This window comes from Pezoporus flaviventris, unplaced genomic scaffold (assembly GCF_033815535.1).
Source record: "Pezoporus flaviventris isolate CSIRO_AGI_PZ_B2104156 unplaced genomic scaffold, CSIRO_AGI_Pfla_v1 ptg000007l, whole genome shotgun sequence".
Taxonomy (NCBI): Eukaryota; Metazoa; Chordata; class Aves; order Psittaciformes; family Psittacidae; genus Pezoporus; species Pezoporus flaviventris.
Genome location: NW_026892555.1, coordinates 61,458,466 through 61,478,377, shown reverse-complemented (window position 1 = coordinate 61,478,377; position 19,912 = coordinate 61,458,466). Strand labels below are relative to the sequence as shown.

General features: G+C 42.7%; 1 long non-coding RNA gene across 1 annotated transcript in view; it reads right to left on the bottom strand.

Annotated features, from left to right (window-relative positions):
• Nucleotides 1–19,912, bottom strand: part of LOC133267055 (uncharacterized) — a 497,367-nt gene that overhangs the window by 352,914 nt on the left and 124,541 nt on the right. The window lies entirely within an intron of this gene.

Sequence of the window (19,912 nt, the reverse complement as noted above, 5' to 3'; positions counted from 1 at the left end):
AAGCAATGCACTGCAGAAAGCACATAGCTCTCTGCACAGAAATCAATTTCTCCCATGGGATGGGGTCGATAGTTGTCTGACAGGACACTATACAGGCAATTTAATAGCATTTTATCTAAATGAATCTATTCCTCCCTCCCCCCCCCCCCCCCAACCTCACAGTTCATAAGAAGCCTTTCTTAGTAAAATAGATATTTTTTTTAACAATAGGAAAGTATTTATCATTCTGAAGACATGACCATTGTCTATTAAAAATCATTTATCCCTATTAGTTACTCATTACTCACAACTCTACCAACATTGTTATTCTAATCAGCTAACTCATTCACACAAACCATAAGAATTACTTTCAGCTACTCTGGAAACATTTTCCTTACCATAAAATGTTTTAAGCCATAGATCACCCTTTCAGGAAAAATAAGCCAATGAAATAGGCAAACTCGGTTGGTTTGAGGGAGTGTTGCTATCTGAAATGACATTTTTATGCAAGGAAAAGCTTATTTTTTGACAAATGTGTAATACATAGAGATTGGTTGTCCAGTATATTTATTTTAATAGTACTTCATAAATAATAAAGCTGAGCTGATCTTGTTAGCAGATATCTGTGTGAAGTAAAGGGTAATGAATGAGAAACCCTAATAAGCATTATACCAAAGATGGATCTTCGCTGCTCTGGGAGTTTGGTATTGTGCCCCAAAGGCTCTTGTAAATCCAGCTGCAGTTCTTGTTCATCATTTAGAAGATTAGGGGCTGATAAGCGACAGTCAAGCCTTATTAGAACAGGCTAAGGCAACAGGAAACATTAATTGGGTAATTTAATGCACAAGGAGACAATAAATGCTTGCATTGTGGTTCAGATGCTGTTTTCTCTATTGATTTGTCATGTCTTATTCCATTAAATTCTCACATATTTTTGATGGAGAGACCGTAAGACAAAGTCTAAGTTTAAAAATACAGAATAGTTTTGCTACTTCCTACAGTTTCCCTTTACTCTCATGTTACTAAAGGACCCATAAGTAGCCCCGTCTTTTGAAGCCAAAGAATGATGACATCTCTGTTGCCCAAGGACTCCTCCAACAAAAGAGGGATGAGATCCAACGTATAGCAGCAATCTGCAGTGAAATTGTCTCACCATCTTATTTGTGTTATGGTTTCATCGCAGCATGTGCTCATAGCAGGACTGCTGTGACTCTGTGAGGAAGTCCAGCCACTCTTTTCCTCTAGAAAGCTGGGAGTGCTTAACAAAGCCCTCTTCTCTTTCACCATTCTGGAGTAGACATAGAAATAGTTGCTCAGTTGATATTCCTCTGGAAGTAGGGAGATGAGATGAACCTTCTTCCCTGTCTAATGCCAGAATTAATCTACTCATGTGAGTGCACTCAGTCCCCTCAGTGGTGGGTATTGCTGTTTGGAGCACCAAAATCTCAGTTATATACCAGCTCCTCATTTGGGTCCCATTCTAAGATTTTCTTCCGTGAGATATCTTTCCCACAGCTGAAAAGGAGGGAAAAGAGGTTCTCTTATTGTGGAATAAATTCAACATAAGATGGGGAAAGTCTTTCATTTAGTTAGCTGCCTTAGGCACTCTTTCCATCTCATTTGTAACACTGTAACTTGGAAGATTGGGGGTGATAATTCATGGACATTTTATTTTAATAGTTCACATTTGCAGCAATTTAAATATTAAAATGCAGTTTGAAGGCATGCAAGCAACATTAATTTCAAATAAACATTGCACGTTATGCTCTGTTTAACAGCATTCAGTTTCACTTTTTGTAGCTTTATTCCACTTTCAGGCATGGCTTTTGAATCACTCCTTTCAAGAATTCCCAGCCACAGCCTCTCCCTTCCACCCAGCATCCTGGCACTGTTTCTGCTGCGAGTAAGGTTCCCCGTGGCTGTGGCACTGGCTGGAAGGCCACTCACTCCTCATCACCTGCTGCAGCAAACTCACTATGGACAGAGAACCTCTCCACTTCAAGCTTCTTCAGGACTGTCGCATGTGAAGTTGGTGTCCTCCTCCCACCTCCTTATATTTAAGGAAGGAGATAATCTCTCTGGCTCTATTTACCATAAGATGTGGCACTATATGGTGCCTATTAGCAGATCCCCAAAGTCATGGCAGCCTTGGTAGAAGAAGCAGGGTCCACCTACAGCGAAACACATCCTCTCCGCCACCACATTAACCAGAGTTTTAGCTGTGCTCCTTGCATCTCCTCAAGAACTGACCCAAATACAATGATCTGAGACTGTCCACTAGACCAAAAACAGGAGCGTGCACATCTTCTTGTCAATACGGTGCTTATTTGTACTTGTACTTGATTATGTAGTTCTAACCCCATTGTCATGGGCAGGATAATCTAAACCAGGTTGCTCAAAGCCCCATCCAGCCTGGCATTGAACACTTACAGGGACGGGGCAGCCACAGCTTCTCTGTGTAACTTGCTCCAATAACTCACCATCCTCACAGTAAAGAATTTCTTCCTTATATCTAATCTAAATCTACCCTCTTTCAGTTTAAAGCCATTCCCCTTGTCCTATCACTACTTCCTTGTATAAAAAGTCTCTTTCCAGCACCGTTATAGCCCCCCCTCAGATACTGGAAGGCTGCTATGAGGTCTCCACGCAGCCTTCTCTTCTCCAGGCTGAACAGCCCCAACTCTCTCATAGCCTGCCTTCATAGGAGATGTGCTCCAGTCCTCTGATCATCTTTGTGACCTTCCTCTGTCTTGCTCCAGCAGGTCCATGTTCATCTTGTGTTGGGGTACTGGATGCAGTACTGAAGGTGGAGTCTCACGAGAGCAGAGTAAAGGGGCAGGATCACCTCCTTCCACCTGCTGGTCACGCTCCTTTTGATGCAGCCCAGGATACGGTTGGCTTTCTGGGCTGCAAGCTCACACTGAAGCCGGCTCATGTTCATTTTCTCATCGACCAGCACCCCCAAGTCCTTCTCCGCAGGGCTGCTCTGAATCTCTTCTCTGCCCAACCTGTAGCTGTGCCTGGGATTGCTCTGACCCACGTGTAGGACCTTGCACTTGTCATGGTTAAACTTCATGAGGTTGGCATCAGCCCACCTCACAAGCATGTCAAGGTCCCTCTGGATGGCATTCCTTCCCTCCAGCGTATCAACCGAACCACACAGCTTGGTGTCATCGGCAAACTTGCTGAGGGCGCACTCAATCCCACTGTCCATGTCAGCGACGAAGATGTTGAACAAGACCGGTCCCAACCCCAATCCCTGAGGGACACCACTCGTTACTGGTCTCCAGCCGGACATTGAGCCATTGACCACAACTCTTTGTGTGTGGCCATCCAGCCAGTCCTTTATCCACCGAGTGGTCCATCCACGAAATTGAGGTCTCTCCAATTTAGAGACAAGGATGTGGTGTCTCGGACATCAAGCTGCCGACCACAACAATTTGAGTGCAGCCATCCATCAAACTCCTTATCCACATGGGTTCATCAAGTGGTCCATCCATCATACCCATGCCTCTCCACTTTAGAGACAAGGTTGTTATATGGGACAGTGTCAAATGCTTTGCATGAGTCCAGATAGATGCCAGTCTGTCCTATCTATTAACAATGTAAATCCATTGTAGAAGGTCACCAAATTCGGCAGGCACAATTTGCCCTTAGTGAAATTATTTTGGCTGTCACCAATCCCCTCCTTATTTATCATGTGCTTTAGCATAGTTTCCAGGAGGCTCTGGTCCGTGATCTTGACAGGCACTAAGGTGACACCTACTGGCCTGTGGTTTCCCAGGTCTTCTTTTTTCTCTCCTTTTTAAAAATGGGGGCTATGTTTTCCCTTTTCCGGTCAGTGGGAACTTCACTGGATGTCCACAACTTCTCAAATATGATGGATAGTGGCTTGGCCACTTCATTGACCAATTTTCCCAGGACCTGTGGATGCATCTCATCAGGTCCCGTGGATATGTGCATTAAAGAGACATAATTAATAACTGCATTTAAATGCATAATAATACAAAAGGTTGTAAAAACATTCCCTTATAAAAATATTCATCATTAATGGTTACAGTAATTAACTTCAAATAGTCCTCATCCTTCTCTATATCACTTTGGGGGAAAATTGAGCATTGAAATGTAATCTGGTTTAGCGCTCATCTAACGCAAACACTTTTTATCCAACTTCTCTTGGTTTTATCCATTGTTTGCTGGGTTTTGGTTTTTTGAGGGGGAGAGAAGGAGGGTTAAGAATGCCTGAATGTGAAAATAAATGAATAAATAAATATATTTCTGTTAATGACATAAAATTTTATAGAAAATACTGTTCCTAAGGAAAAAAAGTGTACGCTACAAAACCAGTTCTTAAAATTCAGATGCTGCTTTTTGCAGTCTTTTGCAATTGGAATTTCCACCTAGCCAAGATTTTTACTGGGCAGTTTTAAGCTACCTCCGCAATTTATGTTTATACATAAACAGTTCTGATTTTAATTGCTATCAACTTCTTATACTTGATAGATGGTCTTATACATTTTATGCCTCCAGAGACTATTTACATTGCCAAGTATTGACACACTTCCAAGATTTATACTTCTCTAAGGAATGAAGCTTACAATAAAATACAATGTATTCCGTGGCTGTGAATGGTAATGTTACTAAACAGTCTAAAGATATTTCACAACCGATAGTTATTTCCCTCTCACACGCAGCACTTCACTGTCTTAGTCCTACTATAGGTTTAGGATTATAAAGAGAAGTAAAATGCTTAATTTGCCTAATCTAATGTTCCAGAGATCCAATATGACTTAATTTAGGTTTCCTTTCTCCAGAGCTGTTATTGGACTAATGATTAGTCTTTCATTTTTTTTCCCAATAATTATTTTAAGAGGGTAACTCTTATGGAAGGGATTCAGAATTCATTCACTTGTGGGATTGGAATAACCCCTTACAGAGCTCAACTATTACACTGCAGTCAGAAACAGGAATTGTTGCAGAAGTGTAAAATACAATATCAAACATACAAGTAGTTACTATTATTAGATGTAGCTCAGGAGGTGATTGAAGTTACATAGAGAGCTAAACCTTTGGATTGGATTCAGTTTGCTGGTAGCAGTCAGGTGCCACATTGCCTATAGAAACCCCAGAGGACAAGGAAGAGTTCTTAGAAAAAATGCATCAATTTGTACCATCTCCATGCGACTGCTATTGCATTAATGCAGAAGTAGCATCATCAAGCTTTATCAGTAGTAGCTTAATATCAGTAGTTTAATATCAGCTAGAACGGTCTCCAGCACTGAAACAATTCATAGATGTTGCTTCAGTGGCAAAGTTCAGCTCTCAGCCTTCTATGAATAAAATTTCAAGGGAGATTCCGTATTCTTATTTTATTTTTTCCAGCCATTTCACCTCTTTAATACAGCTTTATGTATTAATCTCTTTTGTAAATAGGCAATTTAATGTCACACAGCTCCTTTGCAGAGGAAGAGGAAAGATGGCTCTGGGTTGACCTCTTTTTATCTTAGTATTACCACTTCTCAAAGATGAGCAGGCACCTCGGCAATAAAAGGAAATATGGCCCATGGGTTGCACCACCCATTCTCCTCACTGACTGGAGAATGGAAAGGATGCGATCCAAGACGGTCTGTAATTCCCCTGGGAGAGGTGATGATGCAGCCTATGCAAGATTAATTTGGTGTGAAGTTTTGAATTTAAATATTCCAGCTCTTGGAGACACTACAATTCCAGGTTACCTGGCTTTGACCCTTGAGATGGAGGAGACATTCCCTACAATTTCTAGAAGAGAAGCTAAAAATTCTAGGAATATATTATTTCGACAAAGTAATAATTTCTATATTTATTTATTGGGAGTCTATGCCCTGGACATCCTCCCTCTCCCACCCATCTTATAAGGATTTATCTAGAGCAAATGATAGTTTAAACTGCAGTCAGACTAAAAACTGAAGAAAACAGAAGAGCAGAAGTATGATGAAAAAGAAATGAGCAGTTGCTTAAATCTGTTAATAACCAGACATAGAAACAACAAATGAGAATATCAGAAAATTGAAGAAACCAAAAATCAAAGTATTCTTCCAGACTCCAACCCTGTAGGAGAAAGCAATCGAAATGGAGACCTAACTCAGGTTATAATTCAAAAAGCATGTAAGCAGCACTTACAAGCTTACTGAAGCATTTACACACAAATGTTTAAAGAGTTCTTCATGTTCTGTCAGCATGAAGTTAGTTTTTACTTGGTCCTGGCAGTAAGATTTTTTGCAACACCACTAGTGAGTTTCCAAAAAGTATTTTATTAAGATATAAATTAACTCTAGAATCTATTTCAAGATATAAACCCAAGAATTCTTCTGTAGTGCATTTTAGTTATTCCTTTTGATGCAAGGATATACATCGGACAGCAATTTCATACTAGCCCAATAGAGGACTTACTTATAAAAGACAGCGTGTCAGATAATTCATATCTGATTATTCATGATTATCTTTCACATCAATAGATATGAAAATAATCTGTTCTGTGACTGATGTTTTTCTGATGAGTTTTAAATTACACGTGGAATATTCTTAAAAAGAAAGATACTGAAAATACAAATTTATTATTATTATTTGGCTCCTGTTGGCTTCTGTGCTTAAAAATGATGTACACACAAAGGTGTTCATGGCATTGTGGTTTTCAGGTTTTAAACTGATGATTTAGAAACTGTGAGATTAATAGCACTGAGAACCTCTAAAGGTAATAGGATTATAATTTAATATTAACTAAATGTTTCTGGGGGTCTGCTATAGCAATGTCTCACCTCTGGGATACATCAGAGTAATTAGTCTGCAGTGGCATACAGTGGTGATGCATGACAACTGCAGCTTTTCCTGCTCCTGTTAAGGTCTTCATTCACTGGTAACTAGTTTTTATTGTCATATCTGTCATAAAGAGCCACAGAGCAAGCCTGCAATAGTCTTGCCCTAAGCTGCACTTATCAGGGAGAGACCAGTTCTCAGAGGGCCCTCTACTGATCCAAACGCACAAGGAAATGCTTGCTTGCTTTTCTCCCATATAGCAGAATTGCAAAATTTACCTGCTCTCACCTCTACCACACTGCAGGACTGGTGACCCTGCAGAGTCTCTTTAGGAGAGCCTGTTGTAGCCCAAGGTGGGCAGGGGTGACAGGTAGCGTGCTTCTGCAGGACAGAAGGACAAAGGGAGTAGCATCCCTTTAGTGTCATCTGAATCTCTTTTTCTTGTCCCTGTTTTGCTAGTTAAATGTAGCCGTGTAAAAGGAGTTTGCCTCCTCCGTCCCATGTTGCCATTCCATCTGGGCTGACAGAGTAGTTTGGTTCTGCTTCCGCCTATGGTTTCCTGACCAAACCACTTCTGAAATACCAGTGACAGCTAATGAGGGTTAATGAGCCAGTGAGTCACAGTGAAGTGAGGGTTGTGGAGACTTTCCCTCTGTTGTAGGAGTATGCGACAGAAGTACTAAGATAGCATGAGTGAAGTGCAAGTGGAAAAGGACCTGAGGCCAGAACAGAGCAAAGGCTATGGGTTTACAGCTTTTATTTGTAAATGGGAACAGTCAACAGAGACAAGCTTGTAAACATCAAAAGTGTTGTCTATATCAAGACCAAAAGGCCCGTGCTTCAATAGGGCCAAAGTACAGCTAGGTCAGCAGAGCACCTGGACAGAAGGATGGGGAAAAGGCACTTTTTAGCTGGCTTTGCTCCTCCTGCTCTCTCAACACTTTGAAGATGCAATGTTGTTAGAAGGATGCCCCAATTGGGAAATGGAAACAATGCATTGTAAGCTGTTCTTTATATTTCCAGGGTCAGACGGTTAAATAAGAAGTCATCAGAAGCAAAAGATTATCTCGTATTAAACATCAATCCTTAGAAGCTCAAATACACCTACCCAGCAAACCACTTCATGACAACCAGTCCCTGCCTGCCCCAGGAATGCAGCCAGAGCCCCTTATCCTCCAGGTCACACAGAGGGACCCCTATGCACATCTCTGTGCTTGTATGCAGGCTTGAGTGAGTGAATCTAGCAGAGGTTTGTATATTTGGTAGCAAAATTAAATCATGCAAGTTAAAATAGTAGCAGTGGAAGCAGAGTGACAGGGCAGCATCCATTGCAGGACTGTAACAGTGTGTTTGCAGCGCATAAAAAGTGTTCAAATAGATCCCTTCTCACGATATGTGCAAAAGCAGGCAAACAGTCACTTCATACAGAGACCAGCTTAGCCTGCCTAGGAGTTGTTTTTGACCATTGCTACTGATTGTTACCTGCTGTGAGCTAGCTAGCAAAAGTCTTAACCATTACTATATTTCAGTTGGGCCGTTTGATTGTGCATTTTAAATAGACTCTGCTATTCTCTCCCAGTGGAAAGATTTATCTTACTTTAAGAATACAGAGGGCTGTGCTTTCAGTACTTTTTCTTTGTTTAACAAGCAGCTGTCTTACTGAAAACCCAGTAGACCACAGAACCAGTCAGGGTCTTTTATCCAGGATGTCTGACCCATCGCCTGACAATAATTAGTTCAGGTTAATTACAGCAAATCTGTAGATTTGCAGCCTGAAATCATCTCATCCCCTAAGCTGAACCCTCCAGAGGTTTCTTTTATGAGCTCTGCATCCTAAGGGTGGACTTAAAGTAATGAATTTGTCTCTAATAAGATTCATAGGTTTGTTCCCTAAGCAATGGTGTCAATTATAGAATCTAACACTGATGGCTTATTTTGCTGAAAATAGAGAAATTGAGAGTTTTTAATGAAGCATGCAGGTTTTTTAACATTTTTCTTTAACTCTTTGCATTGTCAAAAAGTATGAAAATACAATTATGCAAAATATCGTACCGTTTTCTGTGTATTTCTATGTGTGCCAATAGCTAATTTCCTTCTGCTCTATAATGGAAAAGGTTAATGTAATGACTCTGAGATTTCATTTGGAAATGTTCCAGAAGAGTGTCTGAGTATTTGCTGCACTTAATGGCAGGAAGTAATAAGTGAGGTTATGTATTGGTGAAAATATTTCATGTACTGAGAAGATTAATACTGGAGAGAGGCACAGGGGACACAAGGCTGAGGCTTCCTCCTCAATTCTGACACAATATAATATGTCCATACTTGATACGTGCCCTTCTGTAGTTAGCTCTTAATCATTAACGAAGCAGACAGGAGGTCTCTAGAGGACATGGTATCGGGAGAAGAGAAGGAACCAGGTGTAGAGTTCTCTTCTCTCCTACAAAATGAGTGGCAGGCACTTCCAACTGGGAACACTGGACCATCAACGTATCTACATAGCAAGATAATGCCATAACTCCCTTCAAGGGTTTGACTCTGTCCTGAGTATTTCAATGTCTATACTAATTTTTTGTGCATATTTATTGTACTTGGGATTCCTGGAATATAAACCACCGTGCCACAGCTGTATTTCAGCATTTTATTTCACATTAGATTTCTTATGAAAAATTCAACATTTTTGGATGTGAAACATTTAGCCCTTTTCTTTATTTCAAGCTTTTCAAATTTACTTTCAATTCATATCCCATTCCTATTGTCTGAGCCAGTCTGAGTCACAAAACAAAGGTTTCAAACTCCTGAGGAACAGTTCCAGTCATTTATTTTACTCTTTTTAATATTAAATTGCTATTATTTTGCTTTTAATAGCATGGAAAGAAGAGAAAAGATTCCAGGACTCTTGACTCCACTGGAAAGAGATTGTTAAGGTTGGACCTGGAAGGTGGTAAACATGGCAACAGCCATCACTGGAAGGGTGGCTGCAGCTAAGCAGCACAGTACGTGTACACCTACAACAGCTCCTAACATTTACAACACAATTTACCTGAGCAAGGTGAATTGCTAAAAACTGTGAACTAACCCAGCGCTGGTGGCAAACTAAGCACAAGAACTTGTCCTGCTTCCCAGGCAGGGTCACACAGGGAGGTGAATGCAAGCCACATGTTCAGAAAGACTTCTAGATCAGCTGTGGTCTCTCTGTACCTTCAGCTAAAGGGAGAGAAAAGCCTCCATGCTTGTTTGGTTCTTGGGTGCTCAAATCATTGTCCCAAAAGGGGATTTGGGGTTATGGGTACAGACTGTTGTGTTGAACTTAGAGACACGTGCCAGGTCCCTGTCAGACAGGACAGGCTGCCAGGTTCACTGGTGGCAATAGCTCACACCAAGAGCAGAGATGGAGGGCTGTGTATCTCCTTGCCTACCCCAAGTCAATGAGTTCACTAAATTCTCTCTTATTACTGACTGTCATGTGTAAGCTTACACTGATCTCTGCTCTGAAGGCTGCTTATCAATTGAAATCTATTTCTTTGCATATTTGAGGCAACAAAGGCATCCACTGGGAAAAATAATATTTAGAAAAGGAAAAGAAAATGCACTGGAGATGCAAGAGTAAAAAGAAAACTTCCTTCTCTGGGTTAAGCACTGATCAGATGCTTGCAGTGACATACTTTTACAGCTGGAAAACACTGAAGTACTGTGTTGGATTTATGTGGCAAGTTTCTGGCAGTGGGGGGCTGAAGGGGTGGCTTCTATAAGAAGGCACCAGGAGCTGGGTGTGGGCAGGGAGAAGGTGGTTTTAGTTTTGTTTTTATTTCTCATTGTCCTTCTCTGATATTAATTGGGAGTAAATTAAATTCATTTCCTCGAGGCTGTTTTGGCAGTGATAGTATTTGGTGAGTGATCTCCCTGTCCTTACCATGACCGTCTTATTAGCTTATCCTTAGCTTTCCATCCTATTTTCTCCCCATCTTGCTGAGGAGCGGGGATGGCAGAGTGCCTTGGTGGGCTTCCGGTGGCCAGCCAAGATCAACCCACGACAAGTACCAAGACCTAAGCCTTTAACAGAAAAATTGATTTCATATTTTCCCAACAGGGCCCAGGATTGTGTTTCTGGAGAAGGAAACCCAGACTTAAGAAAGCAAAGGGATTGATCACTTGCCCCAGGTGGCAAATCCTTCAATACCAGCTGCTGTTTTCTCTGTTTCAGGGTAGGGATGTGAACCTTAAAATTGGATGTTGTACATGGGTATCCACTATGCTTGAGGTAAGAGAGGGTCTACTTCAGCTCATCTGTAAGTCGAACTGCCCTCTTACTCATTCATGTGAGTAAAAACTGTTTCAGTGCAAGGAATGAAGATTTTCTCTACAGTCTGGCAGCTGCAGCATTGGTCTTGAGCACAGCTTAGGCCTGATATTTACATTACTGGGAGGAAGTGGGGTATGAGGATGATATTAGAAAAACCTCAGTTTTGTTCTGATGTTGAATCAGATGAAAATTCCACTCTCACACCTCTCATAAAACCAAAAACTTGTGGCCTCAGGGACTGGTGAGTGGTATTAATTACTCAGAAAACTATTTTGGCCACATCTTTGAGAACATGTCGAACACAGTTACCAAACAGGGGTTTAGTTAGGGGAGGCACACACTGCACTTGGTCCTGTTAACCCTGTTAGTTCAGCTGTGTAACAACCCCTCAGCATAGAAAGATCATAGAAAAGCTCAGGTGCACAGAAGAATACCCATCTTTTAATCCTGTATTGCAGCCAGAACTATCCTCACTTGGAACCTGTCACCTGTTAATTGCCTTAGTCTCATTTATATGATAAGTGGTTCATTTCCTCTACTGTGATTGAATCCCCTCCCTATATTACAAGAAAACTGGAGCTGCAGAGAGTGCTTGATTGGATTTCATTGCTGTAGGCCATTTCTTAAACAGGTTACAGGTTGACAAACACAGAAAGGGGATCAATATCCATCCTTTGCCTCATTGACAAGCTAATCTTTTCAGTAAACATTTCATCAGTACCTGCCATTTGTATACATACCTGCCTCATGAGGATGGGGGAAGCTCTGTTTTATAAGGTTTAGGTGACTAATAAATGGAAAGACAAGAATATAAATGGGACAAATCATGGAGATAGCATTTTTAGGGAAATAGCCTTTCATTGCCTGCAGAATACAGCCAAGCACGTTCCCAACTGTTCTTAATTTTAATTAGGTTGCATTACACTCAGACCTGGTGTCAGCTTCTGTTTCTGTAACTTGGCTTGTACCGCTCTCCTGGAAAGGTCTGCCCCTCAGCCCAAAATCACCAACCATGTTACAAATGCTTGTGAAGATCACACTCGCCAGAATTAGAGGTATTAAATGAGCTTGGCAAATGCAACAGGGGACCTAAACCGTCCCTTTTCAATGCATGGAGCCTGCCCACTTCTTTCCTGCTTTTCCACTCTGGTGTAGATAACAGACACCATGCTCAATAAAGTGACATCCTCCTCTCTTATCAGAGGTAACAGGACTATTTTGAGTGGAGGGTTAATGAAGCGGAGGCTCTACTGATCACTTAAAACTCATGAGTCATACTCCAAAAGAAAGCAAGAGTGTTATGTTAAGTGTGTTTGGAGACATCTTCTTTTGTTCGCTTTTGTGTCACATGTTGAAGTCTCCTTCCCCCACAATGACATGGGCTAGAAACTGACATTGTTTCTGACATAAATGAGGGCCAAGAGGATCGTTATATTTAGGCTTCCCTTACAGTCCTGCCTATGAGAATTGCATGGCTGAATGACAAATGCTGCAAAAATTGGCATCCTGAGGCACAGTATGATGACATTCCCTGCAGGGAGCGGGGCTGAAGGAAAATAGACAGCAAACATGGAACTTTGGGGTCACAAGAAACAAAAATGATTCTGCTGTTGGTACTTTAGTAATGAGTTTATTCCTATCTTCAATATCAAAAAAGTACAAATTAGTGATGCAAACAAGCTGTAAGGCATAGCAGGCAACTGATTTATTTTACAAGCCCTTCTTCTGCTTCTAGGATCTAAAGTTACTACTGGTTATAGTAAAGGACTGCACTATTTCCTCTTGTACTCCTGAAATACAGCCAGCAGAAGGACATGCACATGAAAACAGCTCCTTTGCACATAGACAGGTCTCCATTCAGTGCTCCAGCTTCTGCCTTTTCACTAAGGCTAATAGCAGTGGGTATGCCGTCGCAAACCGGCTGTTGGTGCATGTGCTCCTGTGTCTAAGCTGCTTCTGATCACAGTTACAGGATGTGACACTCCTCTAGCTTTAGGCAACATTAAGGCTTTTAGAGCATCTCCACACAAACTGCGAGGAGAAGCTGGGATGTGAGGTACCAGTCCTATACAGTCATATCAACACACATAGGATATTGCACCAGCTCTGCTTATGGTGTATGTTCATTCTTTTTGACATTTTTAATTCCCCATCTTGCCAAGTCCTACAAGCCAGAAAAGTCCCCTGCAGTAATTCTGGAGGCAATCTGCTTCTTCCATTTCAAAGAATCACACAATGGTTTGGGTTAGAAAGGACCTTAAAGATCATCCAGTTCCACTCCCTTGCCATGGGCAGGGACACCCCCCCACTAGACCAGGTTGCTCGAGGCCCTGTGACATAAGCTCCATTAAACCCCACACTAACATTCATGAATCAAATAAAGTTTGTAGACACTAGAAAACATTAGAGGTGAAGATTACCCCAGCTGTAACTTCACTGCCACCACTGGAGTAACATTAGAAATATTCAGTCTTGCTAGTGAAAATTGAGGCGATAAAACTACTCAGTGTTTAAGGAATGAGAACAGAGAAAAAGTGGGGCAGTGTAAAGTCCAGGAGAACACACATACATTTGCTTTTCTTCCCAATGGAGTCTTCCAATAAGTCTTTTAAAATATGTATGGACAAACTGCAACACCTCAGATGTCTGTCTTATTGTCTCTATAACATTAGAAAAAGCAAGTGAAAAGGAAGAGCACAGCTAATGTTCAGTAGTCTGGGAAAGGATTTAATGTAACACATTTCCAGCATACTGGATGCCCTCTTTTCTCCTATCAAGCTGGTACATCTAAGTCTGAGAACTTTTGTTTTCTAGGCTTTTCAATTAGCAAAAGCGGTGTTCGGGTACATCTTTTATTTGAGGTGCAGACTAGAATAGAAAAGTAATAGGGAAAAAAATACTCCTATAACCATAGGTTAATTGCTAACAAATGTTGCTCAAGCAGTCTTGGGTGTGTTGATTAATGGCCTCAGTGAGCAGCTGAAGAATAGCTGGGCTGCTGGAAAGATCATTACCAATTTTAACTCTTCAGCTATTGCGATGGGTATAGAGAAACAATTACTAGCACCTATAATACATTTCCCCGAGTACAGTGGCACACTGAAACACAAGTTACAGTGCGGCGGAAACCATCATTGAGGTTTTCTTGTGTTCAATTTTATAGGAGTTTATAAGTTTCTAAAGCTTTTGGACACATCTTTGATAAATGCATGGGAGATGCTATACATAAACACGAGTATTCAGTTCTGCTCATTAGTCCTATGATTTGAAAGAGGAGATGGACAGAGATGCTGCTTGAAAGGTAACATGTGGGTAAGCAGACCCTCCTTTAGCTTGCAGAGGCACAGCAATCTCAAGCTGTGCCTTGAGACAGCACAAAGCTTGCAGCCCAGGGACTAAAGAAAAGAATGATGAGCTTTCAAGCTGCCTCTGATCTTTCAAAGCTCTGAATACCACAGCCTCCCTCAGAACATCCAGGAGACCATGGTGCTTGTGGGAATTCACGACAATACTTCTTACCTAGAGTGAAGGCAGATCCTGCCGGTGCTACAGTGCCTATTGCCATTTCAGAGAGGGGATCTCTCAGCAGTAAGAAAGAGAATTTCAAAGCCCCTGTAGACCACTCCAGGCCATTTACACCACATAAAGCCAGGACAAGGATCTCTTCATCAGCCTTCGGATAGCTGCCCAACTTTACAAACGTGGTCATGAATTGCCTTTCAGCTGTCTGTGTGGTAGACAGGGCATATTGGTACACCTATTGGTCTGCAAAGATCAACTCTACATTGCTGAATGCTCCTCATGGCCCTAAGTCAGAGTCCTCAACTCAGTTCAAGTACAGCTGAGTCACCTCCTCAACCTGCTCCACTGCATAAGCCAGATGAACACAGAATGATCCTTTGCAGCCTTGCTGATCCTCCCCTCTTCTCTGGGCCACTTGCCACCTTCAACCCTAGGAATTTCTCAGTGATTTCTGTCCACCAGATCACCTCTTTACTGAAGATTAGCACAAGGGTGATACACACTCATGAACAGCCATTGCTGCCTCCTAGACCACCACGTGGTAGGACCTGATCTAGGATATAAGCACCATGTAATGCCTTTATGAATTATCCATAGTACTCAGAGCACTCTCTTCCTGCCCTCTTTCTGTGCTAGCCCAGATGGACTTGTGCCACTTACCTTCAGAGACTCCATGACCTCATATCAGCATTCAAATCCCGGGAAGGGAAAATAAAACGATCCTGAGCTGTGAGAGTAAAAGGATGACGAGAAGCTGAAGGCTATTTCTGGCTGATAATGAGACAAGTTCAGTTGTAGCAGGCTCCTGGAAAGCTCATCAAGAGCAATCCCTCACATGGTTTCAGAAAATATGCAACAGGAAATTACAGCTTGAAGGCACTGTGCTCACCAGCAATTCCCAACCAAGGAAGGCAGAGGGAGGACAAACCAAAATAATTGAATAAGACTCTGAGCTTTACATGAAAGCTCTGCACTTGCCAAGGGAAGTGGGCAAGCAGCCAACAGAGACACAGATTATCAAATATCGGAGAGAAATAGCTTGCTTGTTGAAGAAACAATTCAAGAATCATAGAATAACAGAATTGGTTAGGTTGGAAAAGACCTTGAAGACTGTTGAGTCCAACCATTAACCTAGCACTACCAAGTCCACCGCTAAACCATGTCCCCAAGTGCCACATGTACACGTCTTTCAAATACCTCTAGGGATGGTGATTCAACACATATTCCACAATGTAACTCTGCCTGGAGTGAGGCATTTGGTCATGTACTTGTGATGGAGGGACAGGGCTAAGTCTCCTCCATGGTTCTTACACTGGCATAGCTTTTGTATTGTTGCTTCTAAGAGGAGGCTCAGCCTGTGCACAACACAAACACAGAGAATGCAAGGCACTGTAAGCTATTTGTTTCATGGAAGAAACATATGGGATAGCTGCATGTAGTGATCTGCCACTGTCCCAAGGGTCATGAGCCCCTTCTTAGCAATACCCCACCAAGAGTCAACTCACTGTTGCAGGGGATTTCTTCTATTTTGCAGAAAGCCTAAGTAAATGTGGAGGAATGAAGAAAAGTGGAGGCAGGAGGAGAAGGGATGCCATCTACATCCTTAATGCAGCCAGGCAGGACATTGTTTCCTTTCAGATGGCAGCAAGTGCTACAGATCCAGCCAAGCTCCTCTGAAGCAGCCTTCCAGCCCCAATTCCCACCGGCAGTGTGGCCACACATCTCCTCCTCTGTCATCTTTGGCTCCCAGCTAATTCATAGACACCAGTCAGTACACTTACAGGTATCTAGCACCTTCTCACTGTGCCCAAGGCCAGTGAGGATATCTAACTATTGAGTCTGCACTACAGAACAAGGTTGAGAACTGTATCAGCCGAGACACTTTGATAAATGCAAGCTTTCCATGTCATAAATTGCCTTGTTATTAAATTGTTTTCTGGAGCCAATGTTTAACGTGAACTTTGAATGCAGGTATAGATAAAGCAGCAGTCCCGAAGCAGCAGAGTTTGAGGCAGATGTGCGTGTGGCCCCCGGGCTCACTGAAAAAGGACTTGACAGAACACACATCCACACACTGCTCCCATCGCTTACCTCACTCTATATTTGGATGGGCTCAGCTAAATCCCTTCCAAATTCCATTTCCAACCAAATTCCTGCAGCAAAAAGCCGCAGCCCGCCTTTATTCCAGCTGGTGCTGTGACTGGTCTTAATATATTCAGTAACTCGGGCACAGGAGGAATCGCGCTCAGAGCCGGACCCGAGGCGGCACGGCAGAAGCCGGGCTCTCCGGGGGCCGCGGCGGCCCGGCGAGGGAACCGCGGAGCGATGCTGCCACCTGCCGGGACGGGCTGGCCGCGCTTCCCGGGAAGCACAGACGGGACGCGCCCTGGTCAGGATAGGTGAGAGCAGCACCACGCTGCCTGAGTAACCCGTCTGCCCAGGGCTGGCACTTGAGCCAAACGGGGGGGCGAGGTGTGGTGAAGAATGACCGTGGACGTCCCTCCAGAAGGTTCTGGCTGGCAGTCATGAGGACAGACAGATTGAGCCTCTGACGAAGCAGAAGTGGAGGAAATTCCCTGGTGGAAATCTGTAGGAGACCACACGTGTGTGACAGCAGAGCGGGCTGAGAAAACTGGGGCTGTTCAGCCTGGGGAAGAGAAGGCTGCGTGGAGACATCAAGGGTTAATGGGTTAAAACTCAAAACAGGGGAAGTTCAGTTTAGATATAAGGAAGAAGTTCTTTCACTGTGAGGGTGCTGAGACACTGGAACAGGTCGCCAAGAGAATCTGTGGCTGTCCCATCCCTGATAATGTTCAAGGCCAGGCTGGACAGGGCGTTAAGACAGGCATTGAGATCAGCAGGCTCTGCATCCTGGCCGTGTTTTCATGTACCTTGCTCTCTGCAGAACTCTTTACAGTTCACCTGCACAACTTAAAGCCAACCGCATTTCTCTGTATCAGTGACAAGGCTCTTGGAATCCTGTCTTTCTCAGCAACCTGCTAGACAGGCTGTGACAGACAGCCCAGGACAGACAGAGGAATTAGTGTTTGAGCTAAAGCAGAGTACATAAAACTTCTTATTCAAGGATATGATAGGCAGGGCCCTGACAGCACTGCTCTAGAAAGTAAATGAACTCAAATGAGGAACCTTGCCAGGAAGATTTACAGTGGCTGCTAGGTTGGTTGTGCAAGGTCAGCTACTACTCAGGAACTGAGCTCCTACTCTCTGCAGAGGAACAGAGGATGTAGGAAGTGTCTGGGAGGAGCACAGCAGAGAAGGGCTGCTCAGCCCACGGGCTGCTGTTTGGGGCACACCTGAAAAATTGAAGCTGGGGACAAGCAGAGAGGCTGAGCTTGCAAAGCATTTCCAAGTACAATTTGCAAGACTTCCACCAAGTGTTTGAATCCTTTTTTGCCCATGGGCTTATTGTTGTTCATGTGGTGTGGCTTTCTGTCTGATCTGTGGTCTTCTAACAGTACTTCTACCACTTCTCAATGTCATCTTCCACTCTTTGGAGGAGGAATTGCCTGAGTTTTGTCCTTTTGGGAAGACAAAGGAGGCAAGGTGGCAGATTAGGATGTGTAATGCAGGCTGCCCTCTTTAGTGCTTTTTTTAAGACTGGTCCCAGTTCTTTCCTAAGTAAGTGTTTTGTTATTATTTAAATGAGAAGACTGGAAATGAGGCCTTGACCAGCTAGAATTCCTCCTCCTCCTTCTGCTGCTGCTGCTGCTGCAAAAAAAATGACCTTAGAAACCATCTGCAGGCCTCTAAAGACAGGTGATTTTCTGTGGTATCAAAGCTGTCAGATAAGCCTGTTTTTTTATTCCCAGGGCAAACATGACTTGTACAACCCTGGCTGAGGAAGCTCTTGAGCACCCTGTTCTGCTGTAACAGGACAGCAGATAAATAACCTTTCTTTTGCACCTGCCAATCTGCACAACTGCCCAAGATGTAGTAGAGAGTGGAGCAATACACCTACACAGAGTCTTCTAACACAGATGGCTAGCAAGTCAGGTTTCAGTGTACACCTCCCCAAAATCATATGGCTTTTGAGTGAGTCACATCAGCAATGTTACTCTTCCCTTTGGATTTGCCTCCTACATACACCACAGTTTCCTGCACAGTGATTGTTCATTTGCAAGCGGCATCAACATCATGATGTTGGGTCATGAAGAATTATATTGGCAAGGTTTTTTTTCAGTTGTGACAATCATACTTACTTGCACGGACCCTGTGGAGTGCATGAAGCAGGCACTGTATCTTTTTGAGTGGCTTTGTGCTTCTTCCATGTCTGATTACCTCTGACGCTCCCTCAAAACGCTCTAAAAAGCTCTGTAAGTTCACTTGCCACTACCATTTGAAATAAAGATAATTACAAGCTTTGTTTTGTTTTGTCTTGTCCTCTCTTTACCTACCTTCCCCGTTCTCTCTGACATTAAAACAAAAACTAGGTGGCAGCAGAGCAAAATTCTCACTTGAGTCACTTATGTAGGATACATACAGTCTTATGCCAACCATTCAAGGAATTAAAGGGCTGATAGCAGCAATGTCATTAGGAAAAAACAGAATATTTCAATATTGTTGATTTATTTAGCATCAGCTTTTACCTTTACGTTAGTCGCAGTGTGCCTTTCTTCTTTCCAGGAAGTCCTATTTTCATTCTCTGGGGTGATAAGGATGGTAAAACACTGGCTTGCCAGAGAGGTGGTGGATGCACCACCCCTGGAGACAGTCAAGGCCATGCTGGATGTGGTTCTGAGCAACCTGATCTAGTTGAAGACATCTCTGCTCACTGCAGGGGAGCTGGACTAGATGGGCTTTGAAGGTCCCTTCCAACCCAAATTATTCTACGATGATAATGCACTATATGTAGAAAACGAGTCTATTTGGAACTGCAGCATTTGTCAGCTGAGGGCTGAAGAGAGAAAGGTCCTGAGACTGCAGTTACTGAAACACATGCATCTGAGTTGGAGTTGAGTAGGTATGCTTTGCTGAGAACATGTCAACTGAGAGGAGGAACACAGAAACGAAACAACATACAAAGCAGGAGTTCAAGACAGAAAGAGGTACGCCTCCTCAGCTCCAAGGGTTAGCTCAATCTTTTTATATCGGGATGATGTACAATCTGCCATTTGATTTAGCATTTCTTAGAAGGTTTCATCTTTTTTTTTTGTTTCCTGGACTAGAATACTGTCTGCTCGATGTTGCAAAAGTAATCGTGTCATATGTTAACGTCCTGGAAATAGAGTCTGAAGATTATTCAACAAAGACTCAGGTAACAGCAAAGGCTTGAGTAATTCATATTAAAAAATATTTTGT